Source organism: Cebidichthys violaceus, unplaced genomic scaffold (genome assembly GCF_023349555.1).
Source record: "Cebidichthys violaceus isolate CVI_PGR_0920_01 unplaced genomic scaffold, fCebVio1.0.p SCAF_456, whole genome shotgun sequence".
Classification (NCBI taxonomy): Eukaryota; Metazoa; Chordata; class Actinopteri; order Perciformes; family Stichaeidae; genus Cebidichthys; species Cebidichthys violaceus.
This window is the reverse complement of record NW_027176657.1, coordinates 1,722-24,437: the sequence shown is the minus strand read 5'-3', so window position 1 is coordinate 24,437 and position 22,716 is coordinate 1,722. Positions and strand designations below refer to the sequence as shown.

The 22,716-nt window shown below is 44.1% G+C and overlaps 1 long non-coding RNA gene across 1 annotated transcript; it reads left to right on the top strand.

The window, feature by feature from the left end:
- Window positions 1-3,541: 3,541 nt before the first annotated feature.
- Window positions 3,542-7,563, top strand: LOC137886777 (uncharacterized). Its single transcript, XR_011105000.1, has 3 exons — window positions 3,542-4,068; window positions 6,394-6,498; window positions 6,827-7,563. It is a non-coding gene; the product is annotated as an uncharacterized lncRNA (long non-coding RNA).
- Window positions 7,564-22,716: the final 15,153 nt, after the last annotated feature.

Here is a 22,716-nt window from a genome sequence, read left to right as displayed (position 1 = left end):
ATCGATATTTGTGCCCTTTAGTGGAATTCCGCTTGAAGTATGCTTGTCTGTCCTCCAGTAAGACCATGTTTCAGTAGGGAAAAGAAAAGACACAGAAGAGGAAGGAAGGAGTCAACTGAATCTGGGGGAATTTCCCTCTTCACTTTTTTTTTTTTAGGAGAAGTAAAATTAAATCTGAACTGAACAGAAGTACAACCAAAGTGTTGAAGTTCAGCACATTATGGTGTTCCATTAATCTACCAATATTCCATGGCTGTGAAGGCCTATTTATAGACCAGGGGATGATTAAGTACTGTGCCACACAGGGAACCAAGCTCATGTTCTCTTCCCATTCTCTCTCTTACTCATTCTCTACCTACTTCTCTTTCTTTCCCTCCCTCTGCGACTTTATCTTCTTTCTCACTATCTTCTCTCTCTTCCTCTCAGTCCTCCTCTCCTTTCATGAGCATTTACAGTTTATTATACACCAACCTCATTTCACATAGTTTAGTTGCTATGCAGTGAAATCATGTTAGACTCAAGGGGGTACGGATTACGGATTACAGGTTAATAGAAGTGTTAATTGTTATGAGGCGACACAAGGAAGAGTGACAGCCTTAACAAGAGAGGGTAAAGCCCCATCCGGCATACATTAATCGCTAAGTCAAGCTGGAACAAGACTGAATGGTGTCCATTTGAAATGCAGGAGGAAAATATGCACAGAGAGATGCTTCTTATACCTGCTATTTCAAGGTGTCCTTGAGTGGAAGTAGAGCGCTGCACGGGAAGAAGGGTTAAGCTCAATTTCATGTGTTCATGCTGAAGGCACTGGGTGTGGAGGGGCTGTCTTGGATGACACGTCTCTTCAACATTGTGTGGAGGTCTGGGACGGTGCCTAGGGAGTGGCAGACCGGGGTGGTGGTTCCCCTGTTCAAAAAGGGGGACCAGAGGGTGTGTGCCAATTACCGCGGTATCACACTACTCAGCCTCCCTGGTAAAGTCTACTCCAAGGTGCTGGAAAGGAGGGTTCGGCCGATAGTCGAACCTCGGATTGAAGAGGAACAATGCGGATTCCGTCCTGGCCGTGGAACAACGGACCAGCTCTTCACTCTCGCAACGATCCTGGAGGGGGCTTGGGAATACACCCATCCGGTCTACATGTGTTTTGTGGACCTGGAGAAGGCGTATGACCGGGTCCCCCGGGAGATACTGTGGGAGGTGCTGCGGGAGTATGGGGTGAGGGGGCCACTTCTGGGGGCCATCCAATCCCTGTACGCCCAAAGCGAGAGCTGTGTCCGGGTCCTCGGCAGTAAGTCGGACTCGTTTCCGGTGAGGGTTGGCCTTTGCCAGGGCTGCGCTTTGTCACCAATCCTGTTTGTGGTCTTCACGGACAGGATATCGAGGCGTAGTCGTGGGCAGGAGTGTTTACAGTTCGGTGGGCTGAGGATTGCATCGCTGCTGTTTGCAGATGATGTGGTCATGATGTCTTCATCGGGCTGTGACCTCCAGCAATCACTGGATCGGTTCGCAGCTGAGTGTGAAGCGGTTGGGATGAGGATCAGCACCTCTAAATCTGAGGCCATTGTTCTCAGCAGGAAACCGGTGGATTGCCCACTCCGGGTAGGGAATGAGTCCTTACCCCAAGTGAAGGAGTTCAAGTACCTTTGGGTCTTGTTCGCGAGTGAGGGAACAATGGAACGTGAGATTGGCCGGAGAATCGGAGCAGCTGGGGCGGTATTGCAGTCGCTCTACCGCACTGTTGTGACGAAAAGAGAGCTGAGTCGCAAATCAAAGTTCTCTATCTACCGGGCAATCTTCGTTCCTACCCTCACCTATGGTCATGTGGACTGGGTCATGACCCAAAGAATTAGATCGCGGGTACAAGCGGCCGAAATGGGTTTCCTCAGGAGGGTGGCTGGCATCTCCCTTAGAGATAGGGTGAGAAGTTCGGTCATCCGTGAGGGACTCGGAGTAGAGTCGCTGCTCCTTTGCGTGGAAAGGAGCCAGTTGAGGTGGTTTCGGGCATCTGGTAAGGATGCCACCTGGGCGCCTCCCTAGGGAGGTGTTCCAGGCACGACCAGCTGGGAGGAGACCCCGAGGGAGGCCCAGGACCAGGTGGAGGGACTATATCTCCAAACTGGCCTGGGAGCGCCTCGGGATCCCCCAGTCAGAGCTGGCTGATGTGGCCCGGGAAAGAGAAGTTTGGGGTCCCGTGCTGGAGCTGTTGCCCCCGCGACCCGATCCCAGATAAGAGGTCGAAGATGAGATGAGATGAGATGAGATGTATAAAAGCTATGCACGAAAAACATAAAACACACAATATTGGTCACACATTAAAAGCAGTTCTGAAAAGGTGGGTTTTGATTTGGGATTTGAATATGGAAAGATCGGTGCAGTCTCGGATGTGTTTGGGGAGAGAGTTCCAGAGGGAAGGGGCAGCTATGGAGAAGGCTCTGTCACCCCGTGTCCGGTGCTTGGTCCTGAGTGGAAGGGACAGGAGGTTAGCATCAGAGGAGCGGAGTCAACGGGATGGAGTGTGGTGGCGAAGCAGGTCGGTAAGGTAGGTAGGGGGCCTGATTATGGAGGGCTTTGTGAGTAGGACTTTATATTCGATCTGTTGTGGGACGGGGAGCCAGTGGAGATTCTGGAGAACAGGGGTGATGTGATCACAGGAGCGGGAGTGGGTGAGCAGGCGGTTCTGGATATACTGGAGTTTATTCAGGATTTTGGATGATGTGCCATGGAGAATGCTGTTGCAGTAGTCGATTCTGGAGGTGATGAAGGCGTGGATCCGACTTTCAGCAGCAGCTAAGGAGAGTGATGGGTGGAGATGGGCTATGTTTTTTAAGTGGAAAAAGGCAGTTCTGGTGATTTGTTTGACGTGGCGCTCGAAGGAGAGGTTGCTGTCAAACATGACTCCGAGGTTAGGGATGTGTGGGGAGGGAGACAGAGTGGAGTTGTCGATGGTGAGGCAGAAGTTGTGACTGGTTTTAGTGAGGGATTTGTCATATAGACATTCTGACTTTTTACACCAAGCTTTGCAATCCAGTGTGAATTGGTGTGAACCTAAACTGACTTTTCAGCCCCACCTATGTGTTTTGTACTCAAAATGTAGGGTTTTGAGTATTCCATAGTGGCAAAAAAGTATGTTTCAGAAAAGACAGCCAGGGTCATCATTTGTAAATGTTGGATAAACAGTCTGTTGGCTTGTATTTTGAACTTTTGTGCAAACATATAAGGGTCTTTTAAGCCTATAAAGCATAATCTTTTATTTGTAGCCTTGGATACAGTTTCCCACTTCTCCCGTTATTTCTCGCTGTCTCTTTCCCTCCATCCACTTCCCTCTCCCTACATCCCATCCCTCTCTCTTTTTCATTTCTTTCTATTTGTATATGCATCTCTCTTCTCTCTCCCTCACTCCCCCCCCCCCCCCCCCCTCTCTCTCTCTCTCTCTCTCTCTCTCTCTCTCTCTCTCTCTCTCTCTCTCTCTCTCTCTCTTGGTGCGCGTTCACAACACTAACCTTGGCTCGACGTCAGAGCCTGTGCAGCAGTGCAGTATAATGGGAGCGCAAGCAACCCAGAGCGCCTCATAGGGGGCTGTGTATCGCTGCTGTATCCTATGCGTGGTGCTCTGTAGCCCCTCTCCAACCCTCTCCATTACCTTACCTACAGCCCATGCTTGGGCTCCCCCCTCCCCACTGGATCCGTACCCCTCGACATGGATGTCCCGCCGTCCCTCGACCCGAAGGATTGTTGCTTCTTGGCGCAGTGAAGGAGAAGGAGAAGGGGAAGGAATCATGCCGGGACTGCTAATGGATTTAGGGAAAGCGCGAGTGACCATGCCGTGATCTTGCTCATCCAGGGCCGCCGTCACCCTGCCTTGCCCAACGAGCGTAAAATAATTACGGGGGAATCAAACCCGCGCACCGGGGGGATTAAACCACTGTGCATTTTTTTCAAACAACATGAAGATTACCTCCCATCATCTGATGATAAGCAGTCTCGTTTTCAGGTCCAACCTCAGGCTGATCCCGCTTCTGCTGCTGTTTCTTGGTCACTCTCGCGGGATGCCACACGTTTTAAGATTTGGTAAGAATCTGTTTGTTTATAATACGGTATCATCTGTAACGATGTCTGGCCGCACGCTGCCTGGATTGTCGACAGCGAATGCATGAATTCACGGACCGCAATAAGCAGATGTATCGAGACATTTCGTCCCACTCTTGCCTTGTTTTAGTTGGCAAAACAATTTGACCAGCACTCTAAAGATTCACGTTCGTTGATGAATAGTTGACAGTTGTTTCATTATAATCTCATAATGTTTGTAATTATATTTTGAAGGCATTTTACACCGCCAAAGATATAGTGAAGGATGTTACAGTAACTTTGAACGAAAATCCACTGTAGCTAACCCGTAAAAGAAGGAGCACACATATGCAACAGTTCATTAGCCTAAACATTGATTAGTCACTTCTCTTTAAGATCTATAGCGCCTGGTGGCAGAATTAATGATGAGTATTAAAGTAGTTATTCAACAGTTACCACCATATTGCATTGTTGCTGATTCACAACCTCAAAATGCTGCTATTAACGTCTGTGTTCCCACCAAATCACGGCCTCCTGAGGTTAATACACAAAAATGACAATATTTTAAAATGTCATACTTTTGTACAGGTGCTTCACATTTTTTTTTCATAATACACAAGGGGACAGAAGAGAATGATATGCAACGTCTGCCCTGCAAAGGACTGCAAAACAGCAAGACAACCTGCTGCAAATGTGGGAAAACACGTGCACGTTGCACACACGTAAAGTTTCCTACCACTACGTTGAATGCAATAATAAATAGTTTATAATAAGCATTTTATTATGTAATGTGTTGTGTTCTAAGTGGTAAATGTTGAATTAATATTGATAATTAGGATTTCTTATGATATAGCAGTGAGGACAGCATTTAATGGTTGCAATGATTAAACATGGTTATATTATAAATTCCAACTGTTCCAGAATGTTCATGCCATTTTCAAATTCAATAAAATATATTTAAACCATTATGGCTTTTATGTTTTTCTGTCTTATGTAAAACAGGACATGTGTAATAGTAGATGTTTTTCTCCAAAAACGAATGTTGTAAAACTTAAAAAATACACTATCCCTGCTCTCTGAAACATGTATTAAGGATTAATCATACATTTATTAATGAGACATTAAACATTCTAAATAGATCTGTAGTTTACAATTTGGTATTCACTTACTATGAGGGAATTCTTGGTCTGGGTCAAAATTGACAGTCATTTTCAGTGATCCTTGGGAGACAACAAAAGTCCCTGCATGGTAGCATTTGACACAAAACTTTCCATTCCGGCAAACAAGGAGTAGATTCCTGGGAGAACCGATGTCGGGGGAAAATGATAAGACATTTGTTACACCTCGGGGGGGAATTTGGGTAATTGATATCACGGTAATTTGATAAAGTCAAACAGTATCAGATTAGATTCGGACTCATTAGTTGACTGTACGTCGCCATGCCAAATATATTGCATGCTGAAACCCTGCAAGGCATCCGGCATCAGGGAAAATAATCATGCGAGATAAGAGGCGATCCATGTCACCTCATGCCTGATTTTGCCTGTGCTCTGGGGGCAGGAGCGGCTGAAACGAGGCTAAACATAGGCGGGTCTCTGTCCGTGGTCCTGCTAGTGCGACCAAACAAGCCACTGAACCGCCTGTTCAGGACCACGGACAGAGCACACACACACAAACACACACACACACACACACACACACACACACACACACACACACACACACACACTCACAAACAGATGGATAGTTAAGATACTATTTTTTTTCCAAATGATTGACATGACACTTCTTCAGAATTACTATTTAAACATAATTTAGACTTTAAATCTCTTAATTGTAGTGCAGACATTTGGTAGCTGTTACTTCTAAAATAATATTTTTCTTTAACCCTACTTCAAGCATCATCAGGGTTAAGGCCCCCAAAGAAGGACCCTTAAAAAAGAGGCTTGACTGTCAATTTCTGGGTTTTTATTGGTTTTCTAGATTATCAGTTGGCAGTTAATTCTGAACTCAACATAGAATGATCTTGCCGTCACACACATGATTCCTTGATTCTAAAAGGGACCAAACAACAGGGCTGTAATACTTGTTTTCCAGTCTCTAACCCCTTTCACTCAGTGATTCCTTTAAATATCCTGCCAGTCCTGCCATGCTCTTACTCTCCTACTTATAATCTCTACTCTTTCCATGCCTTCCTGGTATGATCAAACAGAAATCAACAGATATCACTATCCCTCCAATGCAGCCATTAAGCTCAGCCTCTATCTGAATTTAAAGTGTTTCTCCCGGCGCTCCCCTACCTGGAAATATGCACATGTTTGACTGCAGGGTCAGCGAGGAAGACAGGAACTGGGCAGTAATGCCTACTTCCTGGAGGAGACGGCAGCAGCAGGAGGGCTCTACCAATCAGAGATGAACAATAAAGCGTATAAGGTGAGTGAGAGGGCGCTCACAGGAAGTGGATGATTTCACTTGTTGAGGTGTGAGGCCTTTGATGGACAGATATACAGGTGTTAATATCCTGCAGAAAGGAAAGAGTTGTACGCCTTACTGACCTCCACCGAGCAGGTGGAGGTCCTCAGTTTGGGCACAGAATTCTTAATGCCTGGTTCTCCTTCAGACTACATAGTAACGCCAGACAAACTGCTGGGGCAGTGTTGACTATATTTTAGTGGATATATGAAAAATGGTGTGATGCTTTATATGTTTACAGCACAAAGCAGAAAAGACACTGAAACACATCTTTGTTTGTGTTCAACAGCATGGAGACCCTGAAGATCAGCCGAAGAACTGTAGCGCCCTCTTGTGTTATATAGTGGACCAACTTTGTTTCCAGAACCTTGACAGGCAAAGTTAGGCAGCCTGAGCATACCGTGGGCTGAGAGACTTTCTACAGGCAAAAACAAGAGGGGAGGAGTGTTTGGGCAATTTTGTCATCTTTTAGACTAGTGGAAAGAAAACAATTACAAAATACACATTTAGGTGTTTATTTTACTACACGTCTATTCACGCCTAAGTGAGCAACAAATAATGCCAAAGCTAATGAATTGACTTTCAAAGAGCAGATAGCGGATTAATGTTGGTGCCCCATACAGCCAAGTATATCCTCTGATATGCAGTGAAGCCCTCTCTCTATCCAACATCTATTTCAGTGATCTTAAACTTGCTTCACAGAACCACATATGAGTCTTTTTTCAGGTGTCTTTGATTCTTTTTTTCTACATTGGTTGCTCTCTAAAAAGAGAGTTTCTGTATGTTTTAAAGTCAGACACTGAATACCTGTCACTGTGATAAAGGTTGGTGGACCAGTAACAACGATGGAAGTCCCGCCTTTGTTTCTTCATTCCTGACAAAGTCTGGTATCTTGTATAGTCATAAATTGCCCCCTAGCCTAGTGTTTTGGGCCAAATGCCTTGCAGCAACTGTTTGTGTTCCTTTAAATATTTAAAAGCAATCCAGTCAGAGTCACATCATTTATTTTTAGTAAAACCGGGTGCTGATATGCCATACTATATTTAATGTTCAAAATATAATAAAGCTAACATGTGTCAAGCAATGGCAATGGTAAAAGAACAGTTAATTTCCATGCAGCTGGATTCCTGTTGCACCAGTGGGGGCAGCATTTCTTCTAGTGAGCTTTGTCCTTCAATCACAGAACCAGGGTTCATTGAACGCTGCTGATTGTCCTTCGACCAGACCAGGGAAGTGTTTCTTTATTTAATCCTGACATCAGATCACCCTGGAGGGTTGCAAACAAGATGAAACCTCCTTACCGGGATCAATAAAATACCTACAGAAAAAAGAGAGAAGTACTGTACAGCAGCTGGTAACTATTTTCACCACTAGGTGTCAGCTTAGTGTTACTGTACCGCAGAGGCACCGGCAAGAGTTTGAAATTATTACAGTTTTCAATGCACATTTTTTTTCAATATTTACATATCATCTACAACTGTCGATGTAAATCATCCATGCTGTACATACAGCATATAGTTAATTTAACATGTACTTACTGCACATAATAATCCAGTTCATGTATATCCATTATAATGTATTTCTTCAATCTGTTGCTTTGTTGTCCTTGTCCCTACTTGTTATTTCTATTTCTATATTTCAAGTAACATTGACAGAGATGCAAACGAAGGAGTCAAATAAGTTCCTTGTATGTGCATAGAAAGGTGATTCTCATTCTGATATAAATGAACATGTTTGTATTGATATAAATGTATTTATGGGATGCAGTTGCCTATATTTAAAGGCAACAGGTAGCAATCAGTTGCCAAACAATCTTTCTTTTAATCAGTAACCATTTAGTTAATGGCCATGTAATCAGTACAGACAACACTTATCAAGAAGTGATTATAAACACTGTCTATCAACCAGCAGTTTCCCAATCTTCTCTCAGTATAATTAACATGGGTTATGCATAAACATTATTACACATAATCAATATTAAGGGGTGTGATATGAGCATGACAGATAGACACATGATACTTATTTGTGTATAATAGATGAACAGACTGTGTCATAGTTTTTCATCAGAGCTCTGTCATATGTTCCTGTTATTTTAGGAATTTGAGTTATGACCAGAATATTATTATGGAAAATGACACTTGATAGGTGATATGTGTTCTCATTCTGGTTACTCTGCACACTTTTTAAAATACAACATAGCACGTGTTAAACTTCCACAATCACATTCTCATTCATAATTAAAGATGGAGGACATGTTTCCTGTTGTCGTGTACCAGGCGCCTGTGTGTTCTGACTTCCCCCATCTCCCTCGGAGTCAGTGCCCGCCAGACCGTTTTTAGGCAAAGAGGCTGCTAAGGAAGGGCTGTCAGCGGATATGGATGCTTCCAGAGCTCATTAAAGGGCTGTCTGCGGCATGCCAGGCTCTGGGACACAGAACCGGAGATAGAAAAGCAACTTCATAAAGGAATTCCATCCATCATGTTCCTCTGTGACATTAATATCTGTCACACACCTCTGACAATGCAATACTGCACCCCTGGAGTGAGACATCTTTCTATCAGAGATTTGCAACGCAAGCCAAGAGGGATACTCGTGTGTGTGTGTGTGTGTGTGTGTGTGTGTGTGTGTGTGTGTGTGTGTGTGTGTGTGTGTGTGTGTGTGTGTGTGTGTGTGTTCATGTGTCCCTGTGTAACGTGCACATTTGTTTAAAGGAGAGAGGGAGGGTTTATGGATGTATTACTTCTCCTGCCTTGTTCCTATTATAAAACATTGACTGATATTGCTGCTAGTGTATGTGCTGTTCCCCACCAGAATAGCATCAGTAGTGCTGCACAAAGGCAGAGCTTTCAACACACAAACTACTTCAGGCTGTTGTACCAAATCTGGAATTTGAAGCACCACTGCGGGATGTTTACAATGAAATGATTCATAATGCGCAACAAACAGAGTGAAGCAGCAATATTAAGGTGAAAACACTGTACTCAGCACATCACGGATTGAAATGTGAGTTCTTGCTATAGGACGTCCTGTCTCTTCACTGAGCTCTATGTGATGAAGCCGAAATGTCCTCGAAATAAATTTTGTTAAATCTTTTTTTCACTGAGACCTGCTTGATTCCCAGAGGACAGATTCACTTCCGAGTGACTTTCCAGCTCTGCTGCCTCGCAGGGATTCTGCGTCTTGCTTGAGGACACATCAGCAGCATAAACTTGAACTGGATGGTGAGGGACTGTTTTGTTGTTTACTTTGCCACCCTGCTCTCCAGTAGAATAGACAAATATAGATAATCCAGACATGCATCACACTTTGTAAAATGTACATTTTAGTTGCATTTCAGCCATATTGACATACCATAAAACCATATAGGTAGACAGCTCACATTCACATTATAGGATTATTACAGCCTTTTTTCCTCTCGTGCCAAACATCGAGTCTCCTTATGAACCTTTGCTCTCTGTCTCTCGTTCCCTGGATCATAACCGGACTGAGTCAGCAGTTTTGACCTGAATAATCAGTCAATACAACTCTAAATCAAGCTGGTGTGGATGGTTTTTCAATTGTGCACCGGTTAACCCCAAGGCAGATCCATTAGCTATAGCGATAGCTTGCACCGAGGCCAGCGAGTTGGGATCATCACTGCATCTTTATCTTTGGCTTTTAGTGTGCCGTATGTTGCCTGCTGCATCCATTCCATGAAATGTATCCTTTTTGTTGTTAATCTTTTTCAGGCAGCGTCTTGTTAAAGGATGCGTTGACAGAAATTGATTGAATGTCTGTTACAGGGAATGATCCGATGCAGTTTGTGCTTTGTAGTGAACTTTTTAAGGTTTTATTTTGTGAACATTCTTCTCTCTGTTCCTCAGCCCCCCCCCCACCCATTATCTCCTAAGATTCATGCAGCAGCACAGCGCTGACTGGCTCTGACAGGACTCTCCTTGGACTCTCCTCCGGGCCATTTGTCAGCAGGCAAGCCCCGCACAACAGTACAGATTGGCAGTCGGCTGCAACACGGTTCACAGCCCTAACGGTGCCTAGGCACCGTTAGGGCTGTGGATGAGAAATAACACAGATCGGAGCTGAGTAAACATGATCCTCCGGCGTAATGAATCAGGTCGTAGCACTTGCTTGACAACAGAGGCCTGTCGGGTATGAATGAAAACACATGAAAAAATACTCTCCCTAGTTAATATTCTATCAGTTATACACGCTCTGCAGCCGCAAGAAACACCAAATGTGATGAACCAGCATCCGTCTGAACGGTGACCATATGTTGTTCCACATTTCTTCTGTGAGAAGCACGGCTTGTTTTTACAAGTCTCTTCTCCCAAGGTGATTAATCATAATTTCAGAGATAACACTGACGTGAAAAAACACCTTCATTCTCCTGAGTGTTGTTTTGTTTGCTGTTCAGCACCCTTGAAACTCCAGCAGCAAAAGGGTTTCATTCAACAGCATTCTGCAGCAGGATACTAATCGCAGCTGGTGTTAAAGCATGGGTGACGAGTGTTTTTATAGATGAGAATGGAAATATGTGCTTCTAATTAGACCACTGGCTATCTCAGCGGACCTCCTGTCACTGGCGTTGCCCAAATGCTCGCTTTAATTACTCAAAGACAAAAGAGGATGTCAAGTGAAAATAATAAGTAGGCTTCATGTAAGACTTGCTGGATGACTTCAGACTACAGCACTGGAAAGGATTCTTCAGACATGCAATCCATCACAAAGAGCTGAATGCAACTTTGAAATTATAATTATTGTTGAAGCATAAAATGGTTTTTAATTTAAATACAGAATTTAAGCTATTCAAGTCATTCTAGTTTCATTTATTTTGATATACGATGTCGATCAGCCAGTCGGTCTACCACTTTGATCCAGACTGAAATATCTCAACTAGAGATAAAATCTTGTAGTTCTCGTAGATCTGGTTTCACATGTTGCACCTGTTACCTGGTCCAACCCGGCCGCCCCACAAACAAGTCACAATGCAGCAGGCACAGCCCAGTCACTTCCTCATATTTTCATGAGAAACAACTACTTGTTTAAAATGTGCATTACTGACTTTCATCCACCTCCCACGCATCAGGCTGAGTTAGTAATATCCCAGCACAACCTTTGACCTTTGGTTGGGACACACAGACTTGAACGCTGATGCTGTCATGTGTTTTCAGCAGCACGGCCAGCACCAGCCCTTGCGAGGCATTCTTCCCTTAGGCTGCAGGGAACCAACACTTGATTCACACAGCGGGGAAGAATGCTACAAGCCGGCTGCAAACTAGTTCAACAGACGCCACACAGACATGCGTGCCTGCTTACGGAGCACAGCAGCTACCCATGTATGCATGGATGTTTGGTTAGTTTTCAAGAAACTACACGCTCCAGTTTGCCGGTCTGGCAGAGCTTCTGAGTAAGGAAGCGATCTCCCACGTCCTTCCAGGAGAGGACATCAAGGGGTTATTCTCCTACCATTTTCTCACACCAAAGAAAACAGGTGGGCAGAGGCCGGTTTTGGACCTGAAACCTGAAAACAGGTGCCTTCTGAGGTGGCGTTGCTGGCACAGCTTCTTTCCACTGGCCGTCACTCTGATGAACAATAAATAAGTCATACTGCACTACTACCTCTGTTTGCACTATCACCTCAATTCTATTGCCATTATTGTTTATAGGTTGTTGTTCACATGTGTGTATATATATATATATATATATATATATATATATATATATATACACATATATATATATATATATATACACACATGTGAACATATATATATATATATACATACATTATACATATATATGTATACATTTTCTTTTGAAATGTATACATTTTCTTTTGAATATATATTTATACTTATATTGTATATAGCTGTTAAATGTTTATATTTACATCTGTTCTACTTTTTTGCTGCCCTTTTTTATTCTTTATATATTTTTTCTTGTTTATTGTAAAATAGTGTTTGTACACTGACAGCGGAGTGGAAACCGGAGTCAAATTCCATGTATGCCTATGCACACATGGCCAATAAAGCTGATTCTTATTCTGATTCTGACATGCTAATAATTAGACATGTGTCAGACTGTTTGCGTTGGCCCAACTAGTTCACTTGCAATAATCTGAGAGACTCCTTTTTCCACATTCTTGTAATTTCAAAGCAATGAAAGTTCCTGTGTTTGTGGTTCCAGGGAATAAAAAAACAGTGCAACCAGCTCCATTTGGCTATTCTCTGGCTCTCCAAACTTTCTCTAAACTTTCTGTTGTTACAAATTGCATCCCATAGAATGGTGACAGTGGTGTGTCTTCTAGGTACGATGTCAGCGAGCCATGTGATGCTCCCCATTTGACCCCTCTGCACGAGAAAAACCAGAGGTGGTTTGGTTGCCTCCGCCTTGATCCAGTTCAGCACAACAGACACCTTCTGCAGTCAGACCTGACTTACTGGAAAAAAACCTGTGTTCCATCTTTCTCCACAGGTGCCATACCCCCCCCCCCCCACCCCACCCCACCCCACCCCACCCCATACTCATTCAAATGTTGTTGGACAGGTTTGGGAAGGCAAAGGTGGATCTGTTCACCTCACGACAGAATGTGTGGTTCTCCATGAACACACAAGACCGCTCTCCACTAGGAGTAGATGTCTTCTTTCATAGACCATGGCCCCCCAGCTCCTCTGATTCATCAACTGTTAGCACACATTCAGGAAGATAATTTAATGGTCATTCTAGTGGCACCAAGCGCATCATGGTTCCCCAACCTGGTGCAGCTGCTGGCGGAGAAACTCCAGATTCTATGAGTATAGGTGAAGCCCTCTAAGCTGTGGGCCCCTCTGGCACCACCTATGGCAGCTAAAGGAATGCTAGTTTAAATTGGGAGCAGAACTATGGTGGTCGCACGGCTGTGCGGACGCGTGAGGGGACCCATGCAGGGGACAAGCCACAAAAAAATCTTAACAACTGCGCATGCGTGCAGGGATGAACCCAATAGTGACAGCTCTTAGAGGGCAACGCCCACACTCATAAAATCAAGAGTTACAGTATGTAACTATGTTTTGAAAAAGTACTCTGGAGATGGTGGGCTGGCAACAGAATCCTTGTATTCTGACACACCTGTGGCACATCACAATTACTGACAAGACCAAGAATCGTAAGTGAGAGCAAGAGACACTTATATTTCCCACAAGGGGGACAAACCAGACAGAAAGAAACAGGGAGAGACAGATAAACTAACACAAAGTTGATGTTTTTTCAAGGTAAAAAAACAAGACAACACTGCATTCTTTGGCTTGTTGGTGGGTCGCACACACACACACACACACACACACACACACACACACACACACACACACATCTCCGTTGTTACCATGGTAACAGACGTCCCTGTGGAAAAGGGTTCCGGCATAATCCCGGAGGCCAGTGTTTGATTGAATGGTTGTCAGGATGCAAGACGAATGATGACGTATAAGAGCACTACTGACAGCCACACTTCACACAGAGGCACAGTTAAAAGCAGTAAAAGGTTTGTGTGTGTGTGAGTATGCACAAGTGCAGGCGAGTGTGTGTAGCCTACATCATTTATTGAGGAGCGGGTCGCCGGGGGGGTTCTAGTAACAATTTTGCTGGTCTGAGAAAATATCAATGTGTCCTTACACTCCTATCTAGCTCATCTTCCTGGGAATACACTTTTGCATATTTTATGACATTTATTCTAGAACGGAGGACATCCCATTGTTCCGTTGTCCCCAAATAAGGACTTTGGGGCAAAATGTGTACACAATTATCATATGGTTTATCAATTATTATATGGTTTTTAAGTACGACTTTCATTGGAAACTTAGGAAAAGGTTGGACTAAGTGCCGAATGTGTCCTTTTATGGTTGTGAAGTACGACTTTCATTGGAAAACATGGAAATGTGTCAGTTATCACCGTTCGATGCCTAGTTCGACCATGGACACGTCAGTTGATGTACCAAATGCTTCCAAAAAGGACAAATTAAAAATGGAACAGGGTCAACTCTCCCAAATGCGCCACTGCCTTTTAGACCTGATTTCCCATGTAATTGACTTTCCATCAAAAATAGTGGACAACAGACGACAGTCTTTAAGAATCACTTGGTTTTAGCTCAATAGCAAGTTCCCGGAGAAAGATAGCTTTCACAAGAGTGTGCAGACTTGCTGCTTAATGGGCTCATTCAAGTCATCAAGGGGAAGGTTTCATGGCATTTCCAAGAAGTTTCAGCCATGCTCTGAGAAGTTATGGCCATTTGAAGGAGGGGGACTATTGGCCTACACCAGGGGTATTCAATTAAAGTTTAGCGAGGTCCAGTTGGAGAGAATTTCCTCATCCAAAGGTCCGGAACACCAAATAATGTCTTAACTTGCGCTGTGATTTAGTCCCATGTATATTGAAGTAGCCAACAGTTGTATTAACGTCTGTAAGTAGTCAACATCTGACTGTCAAATCAAATAAAGAAAGTTTAATTGAATAATATCTAAACAATATGTATTGTCACATTTCAAATTGAACTGGATTAATTATAAATAATATATCCTCTAATAATAAATAACTGTTCTCTTAAGTAAGATGTAGGCTGCATTAAAAAATGAAATACATATCAGTAAGCTTTTGAAAATTGTGACTCTTAAAATAAAGTACTTCATTTTAGAAAATTAATCAAAAAAGCCCCGATATCCATATTCATTTCTTCTAAAAAGAGAAATTAGTGTGCAGGGACTTTAACTGTGGTTATTGTTACCACTTGTTTCTGCTCTATTCCTCTCTGTTAACATCATTGTTGGACGGTGAATTCATGTGTTAGGATTCTGATCTTTTTGGGCTCTTAGATTGTTTATTTTTTGTACCTTCATTTTGGATTTGAGTGGCTACGTTTGAAATAACTTCTCTAACTCATGTACTTCTCCGACTGGAGTTGCGACGCTTATAGGAATACACATACAGTATATGATTTACAACGCATGTAATTGGTCTGTGTGTTTCCTGGACCGGTGCATGAGTGCCGTAAAGACTGGAAAAGCTGTTCCGGTAAAAATAAAAGCACTCTGTTAGAATGTATTAATTATCAACTATCGGTTTTAGGTACGGGTCCACATACAACAGCGTTTGGGTCCGGAACCGGACCGCGGTCCGCCTATTAGTGACCCCTGTCCTACATGATAAGCCAATACAAATTTTGTTGAAACGGCCGTTTTTGGGATATTAGGAAACGGGCCTTTTTTGAAAGGTTACTCCAGATTCAGTACTTTGTTCCTATAAAAACACATTAAATTGACATATGGTGGACACAAGAGGACATTCTTCAAGGTTCAAGTAGTTTCAAGTCATTAGCATGTTGTTAGAAAAAGATAGCTTTCCAGAGGGTCTGCAGACTTGCTGATAAATATGCTCATACAAGTCTTCAAATCAAATGTTTCATGCCATTTCCAAGCATTTTCAACTATGTCCTGAGAAGTTTTTGGGGGCCTTTAACTTGCAGCAACGAGCACCAAATTTTAGGTATTTAATGTTCACATGCCCCTCTTTGAATATGACAAGGTTCCATTTCATTACCTTGCTTTAAAGTAGAAAAAGTAAGAGAAAATAATGGTAAAAACTGGCCTGCTGGCATTTGGGAGTTTTGGGGTAAGACTATTGGCCTACATGACCAGCCCATCCAAAGTGTAGTAGAAAAGGCCATTTTTGGAGTTATCAGGGAACTAATCATTATAACTAAAAAACGGCCATCTCTCCTACAATTGTATGGGCCAACCATGTATCATGTCAATAATCCCAACCCACATGGCCATTTCAACTACGAAATGGCCTATATGACTATAGGTTTTTGGACTTATAAGGTATAGTCATAAGGGAACTCCAAAAATGGCCATTTCACCTACATTTGTATGGGCCAACTATTTAGGCCAATAATCCCAACCCAAATGGCCCTTTCATTGTCTAAATGGCCGTTTTGGGATTTATAAGGGATTGTCATGAAGGCACTTTTAATCCCATTTGTCCCGAGCAATATCTCCAGTGTGCTCTGGAATAGGAGGCTGAAACTTGGGAAGGGGCATACCTGGGGAAAGCCTCCCAGCCCAAAGGGTTTTGGGGTTATTAGAGGCCCAAAATTGGCAGAAATTGGCAAAATGCCAAAAATTTCTAGTTGAAATTTTTCAAATCCATTCACACCATTGAATCTATGGGTACAGGGAGAATTACAGTCCAATTATCAGCTTTTTAGCCCAAAGGACAGTGGAGATGTTGTTTCTGGGAGACGGAAAAGGCCCTTTTGTTCCCATTCCCCCCAAACAATATCTCCAGTGTGCTCTGGAATAGGAGGCTGAAACTTGGGAAGGGACATTTCTGGAAACAGTCCTCTAAGTGTGCAGAGATTCAAGCAAATCAGAGAACTTTGAATTTTCAGTCAATTCAAGGAAATCCATGCCTCGGGCCTAATTGACTGAGAATTCAAAAAAATTTACTTTTTTCAATCATTTTGATTTTCATACCATTGGATACTTTAAGATGATTGTCCAGTCAAAATTTCAGCTTCCCAGTCCAAAAGGTTGTTGAGATATTAGAGGCCCTAAATTGGCAAAAATTGGCAAAATGCCAAAAATTTCTAGATGGAATTTCCCAAATCCATTCATACCATTGAATTTATGGGTAAAAAGAAAATTACAGTCCAAGTATCATTGTCTTAACCCAAAGGATGGTGGAGATATTGTTTGGGAGGAATGGGAATAAAAGGGCCATTCGGGTTGGGATTATTGGACTACACGTTTTTCGAGTTACTTTAGGACTATCCCTTACAACTCCAAAAACGGCCGATTCTCCAACATTTGTACTGACCAGTCATGTAGGCCAATAATCCTAACCCAAATGTCCCTTCCATTGTCGAAATGTCCGTTTTTGAGTTCCTTTAGGACGAATACTTATAACTCAAAATGGCCATTTCTCCTACATTTGTATGGGCTGACCATTTAGTCCAATAATCCTAACCCAAATGGCCCTTTCATGGTTGAAAGGGCCATTTTCGAGTTACTTTAGGACTTCATTCATTCATTCATTCATTCATCTTCGTCCGCTTATCTGTGATCGGGTCGCGGGGGCAACAGCTCCAGCAGGGGACCCCAAACTTCTCTTTCCCGGGCCACACCAGCCAGCTCTGACTGGGGGATCCCGAGGCGCTCCCAGGCCAGTTTGGAGATATAGTCCCTCCACCTGGTCCTGGGCCTCCCTCGAGGTCTCCTCCCAGCTGGTCGTGCCTGGAACACCTCCCTAGGGAGGCGCCCAGGTGGCATCCTCACCAGATGCCCGAACCACCTCAACTGGCTCCGTTCCACGCAAAGAAGCAGCGGCTCTACTCAGAGTCCCTCACGGATGACCGAACTTCTCACCCTATCTCTAAGGGAGATGCCAGCCACCCTCCTGAGGAAACCCATTTCGGCCGCTTGTACCCGCGATCTAATTCTTTGGGTCATGACCCAGTCCACATGACCATAGTTGAGGGTAGGAACGAAGATTGCCCGGTAGATAGAGAGCTTTGCCTTGCGACTCAGCTCTCTTTTCGTCACAACGGTGCGGTAAAGCGACTGCAATACCGCCCCAGCTGCTCCGATTCTCCGGCCAATCTCACGTTCCATTGTTCCCTCACTCGCGAACAAGACCCCGAGGTACTTGAACTCCTTCACTTGGGGTAAGGACTCATTCCCTACCCGGAGTGGGCAATCCACCCGTTTCCTGCTGAGAACCATGGCCTCAGATTTAGAGGTGCTGATCCTCATCCCAACCGCTTCACACTCAGCTGTGAACCGATCCAGTGAGTGCTGGAGGTCACAGCCCGATGAAGACATCAGGACCACATCATCTGCAAAAAGCAGCGATGCAATCCTCAGCCCACCGAACTGTAAACACTCCTCCCCACGACTACGCCTCGATATCCTGTCCATGAATACCACAAACAGGATTGGTGACAAAGCGCAGCCCTGGCGGAGGCCAACCCTCACCGGAAATGAATCCGACTTACTACCGAGAACCCGGACACAGCTCTCGCTTTGGGCATACAGGGATTGGATGGCCCCCAGAAGTGGCCCCCTCACCCCATACTCCCGCATCACCTCCCACAGTATCTCCCGGGGGACCCGGTCATACGCCTTCTCCAGGTCCACAAAACACATGTAGACCGGATGGGCGTATTCCCAAGCCCCCTCCAGGATCCTTGCAAGAGTGAAGAGCTGGTCCGTTGTTCCACGGCCAGGACGGAATCCGCATTGTTCCTCTTCAATCCGAGGTTCGACTATCGGCCGAACCCTCCTTTCCAGCACCTTGGAGTAGACTTTACCAGGGAGGCTGAGTAGTGTGATACCGCGGTAATTGGCACACACCCTCTGGTCCCCCTTTTTGAACAGGGGAACCTCCACCCCGGTCTGCCACTCCTTAGGCACCGTCCCAGACCTCCACACAATGTTGAAGAGACGTGTCATCCAAGACAGTCCCTCCACACCCAGTGCCTTCAGCATTTCTGGACGGATCTCATCAATCCCTGGGGCTTTGCCACTGTGGAGTTGTTTGACTACCTCAGTGACTTCCACCAGGGAAATTGATGATGCTCCGCCATCAGCCTCCAGCTCTGCCTCTACAATAGAGGGTGTATTAGTCGGATTCAGGAGTTCCTCAAAGTGCTCCTTCCACCGCCCGATTACCCTCTCAGTTGAAGTCAACAGAGTCCCATCCTTACTGTATACAGCTTGGAGTTTCCTTGTTTTCCCCTCCTGAGGTTCCGGATGGTTTTCCAGAAACACCTTGGTGCCGACCGAAAGTCCTTCTCCATGGCCACTCCGAACTCCTCCCACACCCGCTGCTTTGCCTCCTTCACGGCAGCGGCTGTAGCCCTTCGGGTCTGTCGGTACCTTGCAACTGCCTCAGGAGTCCTCCGGGATAACATATCCCGGAAGGCCTCTTTCTTCAGTCGGACGGCTTCCCTGACCACCGGTGTCCACCACGGTGTTTGAGGGTTACCGCCCCTTGAGGCACCTAAGACCTTGAGACCACAGCTCACCGCCGTAGCTTTGGCAATAGAAGCTTTGAACATCGTCCATTCCTGTACGATGCCCCCAACCTCCACAGGGATGCTAGAAAAGCTCCGCCGGAGGTGTGAGTTGAAGATCTCCCGGACAGGGGCCTCCTCCAGACGTTCCCAGTTCGCCCGCACTAACCGTTTGGGCTTACCAGGTCTGTCCAGAGTTTTCCCCCACCCTCTGACCCAACTCACAACCAGATGGTGATCAGTTGACAGCTCCGCCCCTCTCTTCACCCGAGTGTCCAAAACATACCTTAGGACTATCCCTTACAACTCCAAAAACGGCCAATTCTCCTATATTTGTATTGGCCAGTCATGTAGGCCAATAATCCTAACCCAAATGTCCCTTCCGTAGTCGAAATAGCCATTTTTTGAGTTCCTTTAGGACATTACATTACAGTCATTTAGCAGACGCTTTTATCCAAAGCGACTTACAATTCAGTATCTATCTATACACTGTAGACGCAGCTACGGGAGCAATTTTGAGGTTAAGTATCTTGCTCAAGGACACATTGACATGAGACTAGCAGAGCAGGAGCCGGGGATTGAACCACCAACCCTCTGATTGAAAGGCGGCCCTGCTCTCCTTATAACCGGATATATATATCGGAGGACTTCGAATTTTCAGTCAAGTCAGGCAAATCAATGCTTCAGGATTAATTGACTGAGAATTCCAAAAAAAATACTTTTTTCAATCCTTTTCATACTGTTGGATCTAGACTATGAGGAGTACAGTCAAATTTCAGCCTCCCAGCCCAAAGGCTTTTGGAGATATTAGAGGCCCAAATTTGGCAAAAATTGGCAAAATGCCAAAACTTTCTAGATGGAATTTCCCAAATCCATTCACACCTTTCAATCTATGGGTAAAGAGAGAATTACAGTCCAAATATCAGCTTCTTAGCCCAAAGGACAGTGGAGATATTGTTTGTGGGGGATTGGATTAAAACGGCCATTTAGGTTGGGATAATTGGCCTACATGACCAGCCCATAGAAATGTAGTAGAAATAGCCGTTTTTGAGTTATAAGGATTAGTTCCCTTACAACTCCAAAAACGGCCATTTTGGATGGGCCGGTCATGTAGGCCAATAATCCCATGCAATATGGCCCAATTGTGCACATTCTTCCCCGGCGGGTCGGGATGAATTATGACGATTCGGTTACATCTTTTCTGGGATTCCGAATTGGCCCTTTTGTTCCCATACCCCCCTAACTATTCATAGCACTTAGTACCAGTGCTTGGGCTCTCCCTTAGACCAGTCATCGCAACCCAAATAGCCCATTTGTTCTCATTACTCCCCAAATAATCATAGCACACAGCACCAAAAAGTTACTAAAAGGAATTAGCAACTGCACATTGCTCAAGGCAAGGACGCTAGTGGAAGCATGTCTGGCTGGCTAGATTTCAAAGACTTGGAGTTGGTCCTTTAATACATTGAATCTATCCTTTAAGGTGATTGTCCAGTCCAAATTTCAGCTTCCCAGCCCAAAGGGTTGTGAAGCTGATAGCAAAAAGTATCGCTATCAGTTACAGTATACAGTCTGAATGGTTCTCCTGTTTCTTGTCAACTTCTTGCTTGCACACACTAATAAAGCAATACCTATAAATAAGCAACAAGATATCGGAAGAAGAATATTTTGTGCAACCCGGGCATGTGCCAGACACAGGGCGATGCATTTAAATGGCACATTATCAAAACCTGTGTCTCATAAGTGCCTTGTCTGTCTTCAGCCTTTATTTCATTTCTGGTGATAATTAAAGCCTTTCCACATTTTCATCTCCTTACCTCTACTTTACATAATTATCCTCAGGCCACATTCTACTTTGAACAGCTGGATACTGAAGACAAAGCTTCTTTCAAAGGATATAATGTGTACACAGAGAAAATAGACTTCAGTTCATGGCTGTCATTACTGGCACGTCTAACCAGTACAGGCACATATGAACATGAATTATGGCACTCTGACCTTTGGCCTTAAATTAATTGATTATAACATATTTGTATCCCTGTTCTTAGGTCATGACGACTCTGGCTATATCCAAAAAACACTGTCACCAACCATTACATACAAAATGGAAAAACAAAAGGATCCAATTCAACAGATAATCCTCCTATCTTATACAATTGCTAATTGCATGAGTGGTTCACTAATGCTATGGTTGATTGTATGACCCCCTAAACAGCCTGTTACATTAGAGGTGAGTGTTGAGCATTGGAAGTCACATACAGTAGTCTTGCAATGCATTGTGAGACATGAGTCATGAGGAACATTACCTTTAGTGCTGAAGGAGCTGAGGAATTCAATGCATGCAAAAGTGTGAAGTGTATGTCTGTGTCTGCTTTTAGTTTTATTCTGATGGGAACCTGCTTGAGTTTTAGACATTTGTGTATTTTGTTTAAAAAAAATTGTGTTTTCACAGAACTCCATCCATATAAACTGATGGTCAACAGAAAGTCTGTGGTCAGCTCTTTCACCACAGGAGGATAGAGAGAGCGAGAGAGAGAGAGAGAGAGAGAGAGAGAGAGAGAGAGAGAGAGAGAGAGAGAGAGAGGGGGAGAGAGACTGGGGGTGTGTCAGGGAAGAGAGAGAGAGAGAGAGGAGTGTGTACGTTTGGAGAGAGGGTGGAATGATAAATGAGTCCACACCATACTGTCATTTGTACTTTGGCATCCAGTCTAAAGCACAATTTAGTGTAAAATATTACACTGGCCTCTTCAGATGACAAAGTTTAATGCTGATGTATGAAGAGACACAAGACTATCCCCAGCTGCTATTGAACAGAGGGAGGTAGCTATTCTTCCCAAAGGGCAATTAATTAGTGTTCACACAAGCACTGCAGAGGGTGGACACTGAAATAGGACAGCAATGTGTTGTGTGTGTAACAACGAAATGCAGACAAGTCAATGTAGGGATCTGTGACTTGATTAGAGTCACCTGAGAGAAACTGGGAATCGAAATATGCTCTGCTGATGTGAAAACACTTGAGAACAGATGAAAAATAGCATTTTGACAATGCATCATATATTTATGACATGAGTAGAGGCTTTCGATTTAGATGGTCTCTTCCCTAAAACAATGTTGTGAAATCTTAAGAACAGTGTAAGTG